Raw genomic sequence first — 12,574 nt, forward strand, 5'->3', positions numbered from 1 at the left:
CACGATAGAGGATAAGATAGGGGATTTGATAGAATAGAGGACAGGAGACGATAGAGAGTAGGATATGATAGAGGATAGGATAGGATAGAGGATAGGATAGGATAGAGGATAGGATAGGATAGAGGATAGGATAGGGGATTGGATAGGATAAAGGATAGGAGACGATGGGGGATAGGATAGGATGTAGGATTGGATAGGATAGAGGATATGATAGGATAGAGGATAGGGTAGGGGATTGGATAGGATAGAGGATAGGAGACGATGGAGGATAGGATAGGAGAGAGGATAGGATACGATAGAGGATAGGATAGGATAGAGCAGACGATAGAGGATAGGATAGGATCGAGGATAGGATAGGGGATTGGATAGGATAGAGGATAGGAGACGATGGAGGACAGGATAGGATAGAGGATAGGATAGGATAGAGGATTGGATAAGATAGAGGATAGGTTAGGATAGAGGATATGATACGAAAGCGGATAGGATATAATGGAGTATACGATAGTAATGAGGATAGGATAGCGTTGAGGATAGGATAGGATAGAGGATAGGATAGGATAGAGGATAGGTTAGGATAGAGGATAGGATAGGATACAGGATAGGATAGGATAGAGGATAGGATAGGATAGAGGATAGGATAGGATAGAGTATAGGATAGGATAGAGGATAGGATAGGATAGAGGATAGGATAGAGGATTGGATAGGATAGAGGACAGGAGACGATATAAGATGAAATAGGGGATTGGATAGGATAGGGGATAGGATAGGATAGAGGATAGGATAGGGGATTGGATAGGATAGAGGATAGGATAGGATAGAGGATAGGATAGAGGATTGGATAGGATAGAGGATAGGAGACGATGGAGGATAGGATAGGATAGAGGATAGGATAGGATAGAGGGTTGGATAGTATAAAGGATAGGTGAGGATAGAGAATAGGATAGCATTGAGGATAGGATAGGATAGTGGGTAGGATAGGATAGAGCAGACGATAGAGGATAGGATAGGATCGAGGTTAGGATAGGGGATTGGATATGATAGAGGATAGGAGACGATGGAGGATAGGATAGGATAGAGGATAGGATAGGATAGAGGATTGGATAGGATAGAGGATAGGATAGGATAGAGGATAGGATAGGATAGAGGATAGGATAGGATAGAGGATAGGATAGGATAGAGGATATGATAGGATAGAGGATAGGATAGGATAGAGGATAGGATAGGATAGAGGATAGGATAGGATAGAGGATAGGATAGAGGATTGGTTAGTATAAAGGATAGGAGAGGATAGAGGATAGGATAGGATAGAGGATAGGATAGAGGATAGGATAGAGGATAGGATAGGATAGAGGATATGATAGAGGATAGGATAGAGGATTGGATAGGATAGAGGATATTATAGGATAGAGGATATGATACGATAGCGGATAGGATATAATGGAGTATAGGATAATAATGAGGATAGGATAGCGTTGAGGATTGGATAGGATAGAGGATATTATAGGATAGAGGATATGATACGATAGCGGATAGGATATAATGGAGTATAGGATAGTAATGAGGATAGGATAGCGTTGAGGATAGGATAGGATAGAGGATAGGTTAGGATAGAGGATAGGATAGGATAGAGGATAGGATAGGATAGAGGATAGGATAGGATAGAGGATAGGTTAGGATAGAGGATAGGATACGATAGAGGATAGGATAGGATAGAGGATAGGATAGGATAGAGGATAGGATAGGCTAGAGGATAGGATAGGATAGAGGATAGGATAGAGGATAGGATAGGATAGAGGATAGGATAGAGGATAGGATAGAGGATTGGATAGGATAGAGGATATTATAGGATAGAGGATATGAGAGGATAGCGGATAGGATATAATGGAGTATAGGATAGGATAGAGGATAGGATAGGATAGAGGATAGGATAGAGGATTGGATAGGATAGAGGACAGGAGACGATATAAGATGAATTAGGGGATTGGATAGGATAGGGGATAGGATAGGATAGAGGATAGGATAGGGGATTGGATAGGATAGAGGATAGGATAGGATAGAGGATAGGATAGAGGATTGGATAGGATAGAGGATAGGAGACGATGGAGGATAGGATAGGATAGAGGATAGGATAGGATAGAGGGTTGGATAGTATAAAGGATAGGTGAGGATAGAGAATAGGATAGCATTGAGGATAGGATAGGATAGTGGGTAGGATAGGATAGAGCAGACGATAGAGGATAGGATAGGATCGAGGTTAGGATAGGGGATTGGATATGATAGAGGATAGGAGACGATGGAGGATAGGATAGGATAGAGGATAGGATAGGATAGAGGATTGGATAGGATAGAGGATAGGATAGGATAGAGGATAGGATAGGATAGAGGATAGGATAGGATAGAGGATAGGATAGGATAGAGGATATGATAGGATAGAGGATAGGATAGGATAGAGGATAGGATAGGATAGAGGATAGGATAGGATAGAGGATAGGATAGGATAGAGGATAGGATAGAGGATTGGTTAGTATAAAGGATAGGAGAGGATAGAGGATAGGATAGGATAGAGGATAGGATAGAGGATAGGATAGGATAGAGGATATGATAGAGGATAGGATAGAGGATTGGATAGGATAGAGGATATTATAGGATAGAGGATATGATACGATAGCGGATAGGATATAATGGAGTATAGGATAGTAATGAGGATAGGATAGCGTTGAGGATTGGATAGGATAGAGGATATTATAGGATAGAGGATATGATACGATAGCGGATAGGATATAATGGAGTATAGGATAGTAATGAGGATAGGATAGCGTTGAGGATAGGATAGGATAGAGGATAGGTTAGGATAGAGGATAGGATAGGATAGAGGATAGGATAGGATAGAGGATAGGATAGGATAGAGGATAGGTTAGGATAGAGGATAGGATACGATAGAGGATAGGATAGGATAGAGGACAGGATAGGATAGAGGATAGGATAGGCTAGAGGATAGGATAGGATAGAGGATAGGATAGAGGATAGGATAGGATAGAGGATAGGATAGAGGATAGGATAGAGGATTGGATAGGATAGAGGATATTATAGGATAGAGGATATGAGAGGATAGCGGATAGGATATAATGGAGTATAGGATAGTAATGAGGATAGGATAGCGTTGAGGATTGGATAGGATAGAGGATATTATAGGATAGAGGATATGAGAGGATAGCGGATAGGATATAATGGAGTATAGGATAGTAATGAGAATAGGATAGCGTTGAGGATAGGATAGGATAGAGGATAGGTTAGGATAGAGGATAGGATAGGATAGAGGATAGGATAGGATAGAGGATAGGATAGGATAGAGGATAGGTTAGGATAGAGGATAGGATACTATAGAGGATAGGATAGGATAGAGGATAGGATAGGATAGAGTATAGAATAGGATAGAGCATAGGATAGGATAGGATTGAGGGTAGGATAGGATAGAGGACAGGATAGGATAGAGGATAGGATAGGGGATTGGATAGGATAGAGGAAAGGAGACGATAGAGATTGGATAGGATAGATGATATTATAGGAAAGAGGATAGGATATGATAGAGGATACGATATTATAGAGGATAGGACAGGATAGAGGATAGGATAGGATAGAGGATAGGATAGGATAGAGGATAGGATAGGGGATTGGATAGGATAGAGGATAGGAGACGATGGAGGATAGGATAGGATAGAGGATTGGATAGGGTAGAGGATTGGATACTATAAAGGATAGGTGAGGATAGAGAATAGGATAGCATTGAGGATAGTATAGGATAGTGGATAGGATAGGATACAGCAGACGATAGAGGATAGGATAGGATAGAGGATAGGGTAGGGGATTGGATAGGATAGAGGATAGGATAGGGTAGATGATATTATAGGCAAGAGGATAGGATATGATAGAGGATACGATATTATAGAGGATAGGATAGGATAGAGGATAGGATAGGATAGAGGATAGGATAGGATAGAGGATAGGATAGGATAGAGGATAGGATAGGATAGAGGATAGGATAGGATAGAAGATAGGATAGGATAGAGGATAGGATAGGATAGAGGATACGATAGGATAGGATAGAGGATACGATAGGATAGGATAGAGGATACGTTAGGATAGAGGAGAGGATAGGATAGAGGATAGGATAGAGGATAGGATAGAGGATTGGATAGGATAGAGGATATGATAGGATAGCGGATAGGATATAATGGAGTATAGGATAGGAATGAGGATAGGATAGGGTTGAGGATAGGATAGGATAGAGGATTGGATAGGATAGAGGATATGATAGGATAGCGGATAGGATATAATGGAGTATAGGATAGGAATGAGGATAGGATAGGGTTCAGGATAGGATAGGATAGAGGATAGGATAGGATAGAGGATATGTTAGGATAGAGGATAGGATAGGATAGAGGATAGGATAGGATAGAGGATAGAATAGGATAGGATAGAGGATAGGATAGAGCAGACGATAGAGGATAGGATAGGATCGAGGATAGGATAGGGGATTGGATAGGATAGAGGATAGGAGACGATGGAGGATAGGATAGGATAGAGGATAGGATAGGATAGAGGATTGGATAGTATAAAGGATAGGTGAGGATAGAGAATAGGATAGCATTGAGGATAGAATAGGATAGTGGATAGGATAGGATAGAGCAGACAATAGAGGATAGGATAGGATAGAGGATGGGATAGGATAGGATAGAGGATAGGATAGGATAGAGGATAGGATAGGATAGAGGATAGGATAGGATAGAGGATAGGATAGGATAGAGGATAGGATAGGATAGAGGATAGGATAGGATAGAGGATAGGATAGCATAGAGGATAGGATAGTATAGAGGATAGGATAGGATAGAGGATAGGATAGGATAGAAGATTGGATAGGATGGAGGATAGGATAGGATAGAGGATAGGATAGGATAGAGGATAGGATAGGATAGAGGATAGGATAGGATACAGAATAGGATAGGATAGAGGATAGGATAGGATAGAGGATAGGATAGGATAGAGGATAGGATAGAGGATTGGTTAGTATAAAGGATAGGAGAGGATAGAGGATAGGATAGGATTGAGGATAGGATAGGATAGAGGATAGGATAGGATAGAGGATAGGATAGGATAGAGGATAGGATAGGATAGAGGATAGGATAGAGGATTGGTTAGTATAAAGGATAGGAGAGGATAGAGGATAGGATAGGATTGAGGATAGGATAGGATAGAGGATAGGATAGTATAGAGGATAGGATAGGATAGAGGATAGGATAGAGGATAGGATAGAGGATAGGATAGAGGATATGATAGGATAGCGGATAGGATATAATGGAGTATAGGATAGGAATGAGGATAGGATAGGGTTCAGGATAGGATAGGATAGAGGATAGGATAAGATAGAGGATAGGTTAGGATAGAGGATATGATAGAGGATAGGATAGCGGATTGGATAGGATAGAGGATATTATAGGATAGAGGATATGATACGATAGCGGATAGGATATAATGGAGTATAGGATAGTAATGATGATAGGATAGCGTTGAGGATAGGATAGGATAGAGGATAGGATAGGATAGAGGATAGGTTAGGATAGAGGATAGGATAGGATAGAGGATAGGATAGGATAGAGGATAGGATAGGATAGAGGATAGGATAGGATAGAGGATAGGATAGGATAGACGATAGGATAGAGGATAGGATAGGATAGAGGATAGGATAGAGGATAGGATAGAGGATAGGATAGAGGATTGGATAGGATAGAGGATATTGTAGGATAGAGGATATGATAGGATAGCGGATAGGATATAATGGAGTATAGGATAGGAATGAGGATAGGATAGCGTTGAGGATAGGATAGGATAGGGGATAGGATAGGATAGAGGGTAGGTTAGGATAGAGGATAGGATAGGATAGAGGATAGGATAGGAAAGAGGATAGGATAGGATAGAGGATAGGTTAGGATAGAGGATTGGATAGTATAAAGGATAGGTGAGGATAGAGAATAGGATAGCATTGAGGATAGGATAGGATAGTGGATAGAATATGATAGAGCAGACGATAGAGGATAGGATAGGATAGAGGATGGGATAGGATAGAGGATAGGATAGAGGATTGGTTAGTATAAAGGATAGGAGAGGATAGAGGATATGATAGGATTGAGGATAGGATAGGATAGAGGATAGGATAGGATAGAGGATAGGATAGGATAGAGGATAGGATAGGATAGAGGATAGGATAGGATAGAGGATAGGATAGGATAGAGGATAGGATAGGATAGAGGATAGGATAGGATAGAGGATAGGATAGGATAGAGGATAGGATAGGATAGAGTATAGAATAGGAAAGAGCATAGGATAGGATATGATGGAGGATAGGATAGGATAGAGGATAGGTTGGGGATTGGATAGGATAGAGGACAGGAGACGATAGAAGATAAGATAGGGGATTGGATAGGATAGAGGGCAGGTGACGATAGAGGATAAGATAGGGGATTTGCTAGGATAGAGGACAGGGGACGATAGAGGATAGTATAGGATAGAGGATAGGATAGGATAGATGATATTATAGGAAAGAGGATAGAATATGATATAGGATACGATATTATAGAGGATAGGATAGGATAGAGGATAGGATAGGATAGAGGATAGGATAGGATAGATGATATTATAGGATAGAGGATAGAATATGATAGAGGATACGATATTATACAGGATACGATAGGATAGAGGATTGGATAGGGGATTGGATAGGATAGAGGATAGGAGACGATAGAGGATAGGATAGGATAGAGGATAGGATAGGATAGAGGATAGGATAGGATAGAGGATGGGATAGGATAGAGGATAGGATAGGATAGAGGATAGGATAGGATAGAGGATAGGATAGGATAGGACAGAGGATAGGATAGGGGATTGGATAGGATAGAGGACAGGAGACGATAGAGGATAGTATAGGATAGAGGATAGGATAGGATAGATGATATTATAGGAAAGAGGATAGAATATGATATAGGATACGATATTATAGAGGATAGGATAGGATAGAGGATAGGATCGGATAGATGATAGGATAGGGGATTGGATAGGATAGAGGATAGGAGACGATGGAGGATAGGATAGGATAGAGGATAGGATAGGATAGAGGATAGGATAGAGGATTGGTTAGTATAAAGGATAGGAGAGGATAGAGGATATGATAGGATTGAGGATAGGATAGGATAGAGGATAGGATATGATAGAGGATAGGATAGGATAGAGGATAGGATAGGATAGAGGATAGGATAGGATAGAGGATAGGATAGGATAGAGGATAGGCTAGGATAGAGGATAGGATAGGATAGAGGATTGGATAGGATAGAGTATAGGATAGGATAGAGCATAGGATAGGATAGAGTATAGAATAGGAAAGAACATAGGATAGGATAGGATTGAGGATAGGATAGGATAGAGGATAGGACAGGATAGGGGATTGGATAGGATAGAGGACAGGAGACGATAGAAGATAGGATAGGGGATTGGATAGGATAGAGGATAGGATAGGATAGAGGATAGGATAGGATAGAGGATAGGATAGGATAGAGTATAGGATAGGATAGAGGATAGGATAGAGGATTGGTTAGTATAAAGGATAGGAGAGGATAGAGGATATGATAGGATTGAGGATAGGATAGGATAGAGGATAGGATATGATAGAGGATAGGATAGGATAGAGGATAGGATAGGATAGAGGATAGGATAGGATAGAGGATAGGATACGATAGAGGATAGGATAGGATAGAGGATAGGATAGGATAGAGTATAGAATAGGATAGAGCATAGGATAGGATAGGATTGAGGGTAGGATAGGATAGAGGATAGGATAGGATAGAGGATAGGATAGGGGATTGGATAGGATAGAGGAAAGGAGACGATAGAGATTGGATAGGATAGATGATATTATAGGAAAGAGGATAGGATATGATAGAGGATACGATATTATAGAGGATAGGACAGGATAGAGGATAGGATAGGATAGAGGATAGGATAGGATAGAGGATAGGATAGGGGATTGGATAGGATAGAGGATAGGAGACGATGGAGGATAGGATAGGATAGAGGATTGGATAGGGTAGAGGATTGGATACTATAAAGGATAGGTGAGGATAGAGAATAGGATAGCATTGAGGATAGGATAGGATAGTGGATAGGATAGGATACAGCAGACGATAGAGGATAGGATAGGATAGAGGATAGGGTAGGGGATTGGATAGGATAGAGGATAGGATAGGGTAGATGATATTATAGGCAAGAGGATAGGATATGATAGAGGATACGATATTATAGAGGATAGGATAGGATAGAGGATAGGATAGGATAGAGGATAGGATAGGATAGAGGATAGGATAGGATAGAGGATAGGATAGGATAGAGGATAGGATAGGATAGAAGATAGGATAGGATAGAGGATAGGATAGGATAGAGGATACGATAGGATAGGATAGAGGATACGATAGGATAGGATAGAGGATACGTTAGGATAGAGGAGAGGATAGGATAGAGGATAGGATAGAGGATTGGATAGGATAGAGGATATGATAGGATAGCGGATAGGATATAATGGAGTATAGGATAGGAATGAGGATAGGATAGGGTTGAGGATAGGATAGGATAGAGGATTGGATAGGATAGAGGATATGATAGGATAGCGGATAGGATATAATGGAGTATAGGATAGGAATGAGGATAGGATAGGGTTCAGGATAGGATAGGATAGAGGATAGGATAGGATAGAGGATATGTTAGGATAGAGGATAGGATAGGATAGAGGATAGGATAGGATAGAGGATAGAATAGGATAGGATGGAGGATAGGATAGAGCAGACGATGGAGGATAGGATAGGATCGAGGATAGGATAGGGGATTGGATAGGATAGAGGATAGGAGACGATGGAGGATAGGATAGGATAGAGGATAGGATAGGATAGAGGATTGGATAGTATAAAGGATAGGTGAGGATAGAGAATAGGATAGCATTGAGGATAGAATAGGATAGTGGATAGGATAGGATAGAGCAGACAATAGAGGATAGGATAGGATAGAGGATGGGATAGGATAGGATAGAGGATAGGATAGGATAGAGGATAGGATAGGATAGAGGATAGGATAGGATAGAGGATAGGATAGGATAGAGGATAGGATAGGATAGAGGATAGGATAGGATAGAGGATAGGATAGGATAGAGGATAGGATAGCATAGAGGATAGGATAGTATAGAGGATAGGATAGGATAGAGGATAGGATAGGATAGAAGATTGGATAGGATGGAGGATAGGATAGGATAGAGGATAGGATAGGATAGAGGATAGGATAGGATAGAGGATAGGATAGGATACAGAATAGGATAGGATAGAGGATAGGATAGGATAGAGGATAGGATAGGATAGAGGATAGGATAGAGGATTGGTTAGTATAAAGGATAGGAGAGGATAGAGGATAGGATAGGATTGAGGATAGGATAGGATAGAGGATAGGATAGGATAGAGGATAGGATAGGATAGAGGATAGGATAGGATAGAGGATAGGATAGAGGATTGGTTAGTATAAAGGATAGGAGAGGATAGAGGATAGGATAGGATTGAGGATAGGATAGGATAGAGGATAGGATAGTATAGAGGATAGGATAGGATAGAGGATAGGATAGAGGATAGGATAGAGGATAGGATAGAGGATATGATAGGATAGCGGATAGGATATAATGGAGTATAGGATAGGAATGAGGATAGGATAGGGTTCAGGATAGGATAGGATAGAGGATAGGATAAGATAGAGGATAGGTTAGGATAGAGGATATGATAGAGGATAGGATAGCGGATTGGATAGGATAGAGGATATTATAGGATAGAGGATATGATACGATAGCGGATAGGATATAATGGAGTATAGGATAGTAATGAGGATAGGATAGCGTTGAGGATAGGATAGGATAGAGGATAGGATAGGATAGAGGATAGGTTAGGATAGAGGATAGGATAGGATAGAGGATAGGATAGGATAGAGGATAGGATAGGATAGAGGATAGGATAGGATAGAGGATAGGATAGGATAGACGATAGGATAGAGGATAGGATAGAGGATAGGATAGAGGATTGGATAGGATAGAGGATATTGTAGGATAGAGGATATGATAGGATAGCGGATAGGATATAATGGAGTATAGGATAGGAATGAGGATAGGATAGCGTTGAGGATAGGATAGGATAGGGGATAGGATAGGATAGAGGGTAGGTTAGGATAGAGGATAGGATAGGATAGAGGATAGGATAGGAAAGAGGATAGGATAGGATAGAGGATAGGTTAGGATAGAGGATTGGATAGTATAAAGGATAGGTTAGGATAGAGAATAGGATAGCATTGAGGATAGGATAGGATAGTGGATAGGATATGATAGAGCAGACGATAGAGGATAGGATAGGATAGAGGATGGGATAGGATAGAGGATAGGATAGGATAGAGGATAGGATAGAGGATTGGTTAGTATAAAGGATAGGAGAGGATAGAGGATATGATAGGATTGAGGATAGGATAGGATAGAGGATAGGATAGGATAGAGGATAGGATAGGATAGAGGATAGGATAGGATAGAGTATAGAATAGGAAAGAGCATAGGATAGGATATGATGGAGGATAGGATAGGATAGAGGATAGGATAGGATAGAGGATAGGTTGGGGATTGGATAGGATAGAGGACAGGAGACGATAGAAGATAAGATAGGGGATTGGATAGGATAGAGGGCAGGTGACGATAGAGGATAAGATAGGGGATTTGCTAGGATAGAGGACAGGGGACGATAGAGGATAGTATAGGATAGAGGATAGGATAGGATAGATGATATTATAGGAAAGAGGATAGAATATGATATAGGATACGATATTATAGAGGATAGGATAGGATAGAGGATAGGATAGGATAGAGGATAGGATAGGATAGATGATATTATAGGATAGGGGATAGAATATGATAGAGGATACGATATTATACAGGATACGATAGGATAGAGGATTGGATAGGGGATTGGATAGGATAGAGGATAGGAGACGATAGAGGATAGGATAGGATAGAGGATAGGATAGGATAGAGGATAGGATAGGATAGAGGATGGGATAGGATAGAGGATAGGATAGGATAGAGGATAGGATAGGATAGAGGATAGGATAGGATAGGACAGAGGATAGGATAGGGGATTGGATAGGATAGAGGACAGGAGACGATAGAGGATAGTATAGGATAGAGGATAGGATAGGATAGATGATATTATAGGAAAGAGGATAGAATATGATATAGGATACGATATTATAGAGGATAGGATAGGATAGAGGATAGGATCGGATAGATGATAGGATAGGGGATTGGATAGGATAGAGGATAGGAGACGATGGAGGATAGGATAGGATAGAGGATAGGATAGGATAGAGGATAGGATAGAGGATTGGTTAGTATAAAGGATAGGAGAGGATAGAGGATATGATAGGATTGAGGATAGGATAGGATAGAGGATAGGATATGATAGAGGATAGGATAGGATAGAGGATAGGATAGGATAGAGGATAGGATAGGATAGAGGATAGGATAGGATAGAGGATAGGCTAGGATAGAGGATAGGATAGGATAGAGGATTGGATAGGATAGAGTATAGGATAGGATAGAGCATAGGATAGGATAGAGTATAGAATAGGAAAGAACATAGGATAGGATAGGATTGAGGATAGGATAGGATAGAGGATAGGACAGGATAGGGGATTGGATAGGATAGAGGACAGGAGACGATAGAAGATAGGATAGGGGATTGGATAGGATAGAGGATAGGATAGGATAGAGGATAGGATAGGATGGAGGATAGGATAGGATAGAGTATAGGATAGGATAGAGGATAGGATAGAGGATTGGTTAGTATAAAGGATAGGAGAGGATAGAGGATATGATAGGATTGAGGATAGGATAGGATAGAGGATAGGATAGGATAGAGGATAGGATAGGATAGAGGATAGGATAGGATAGAGGATAGGATAGGATAGAGGATAGGATAGGATAGAGGATAGGATAGGATAGAGGATAGGATAGGATAGAGTATAGAATAGGAAAGAGCATAGGATAGGATATGATGGAGGATAGGATAGGATAGAGGATAGGATAGGATAGAGGATAGGTTGGGGATTGGATAGGATAGAGGACAGGAGACAATAGAAGATAAGATAGGGTATTGGATAGGATAGAGGGCAGGTGACGATAGAGGATAAGATAGGGGATTTGCTAGGATAGAGGACAGGGGACGATAGAGGATAGTATAGGATAGAGGATAGGATAGGATAGATGATATTATAGGAAAGAGGATAGAATATGATATAGGATACGATATTATAGAGGATAGGATAGGATAGAGGATAGGATAGGATAGAGGATAGGATAGGATAGATGATATTATAGGATAGAGGATAGAATATGATAGAGGATACGATATTATACAGGATACGATAGGATAGAGGATTGGATAGGGGATTGGATAGGATAGAGGAT

The sequence above is a fragment of the Halictus rubicundus genome, unplaced genomic scaffold (genome assembly GCF_050948215.1).
Source record: "Halictus rubicundus isolate RS-2024b unplaced genomic scaffold, iyHalRubi1_principal scaffold0088, whole genome shotgun sequence".
NCBI classification, from domain to species: Eukaryota; Metazoa; Arthropoda; class Insecta; order Hymenoptera; family Halictidae; genus Halictus; species Halictus rubicundus.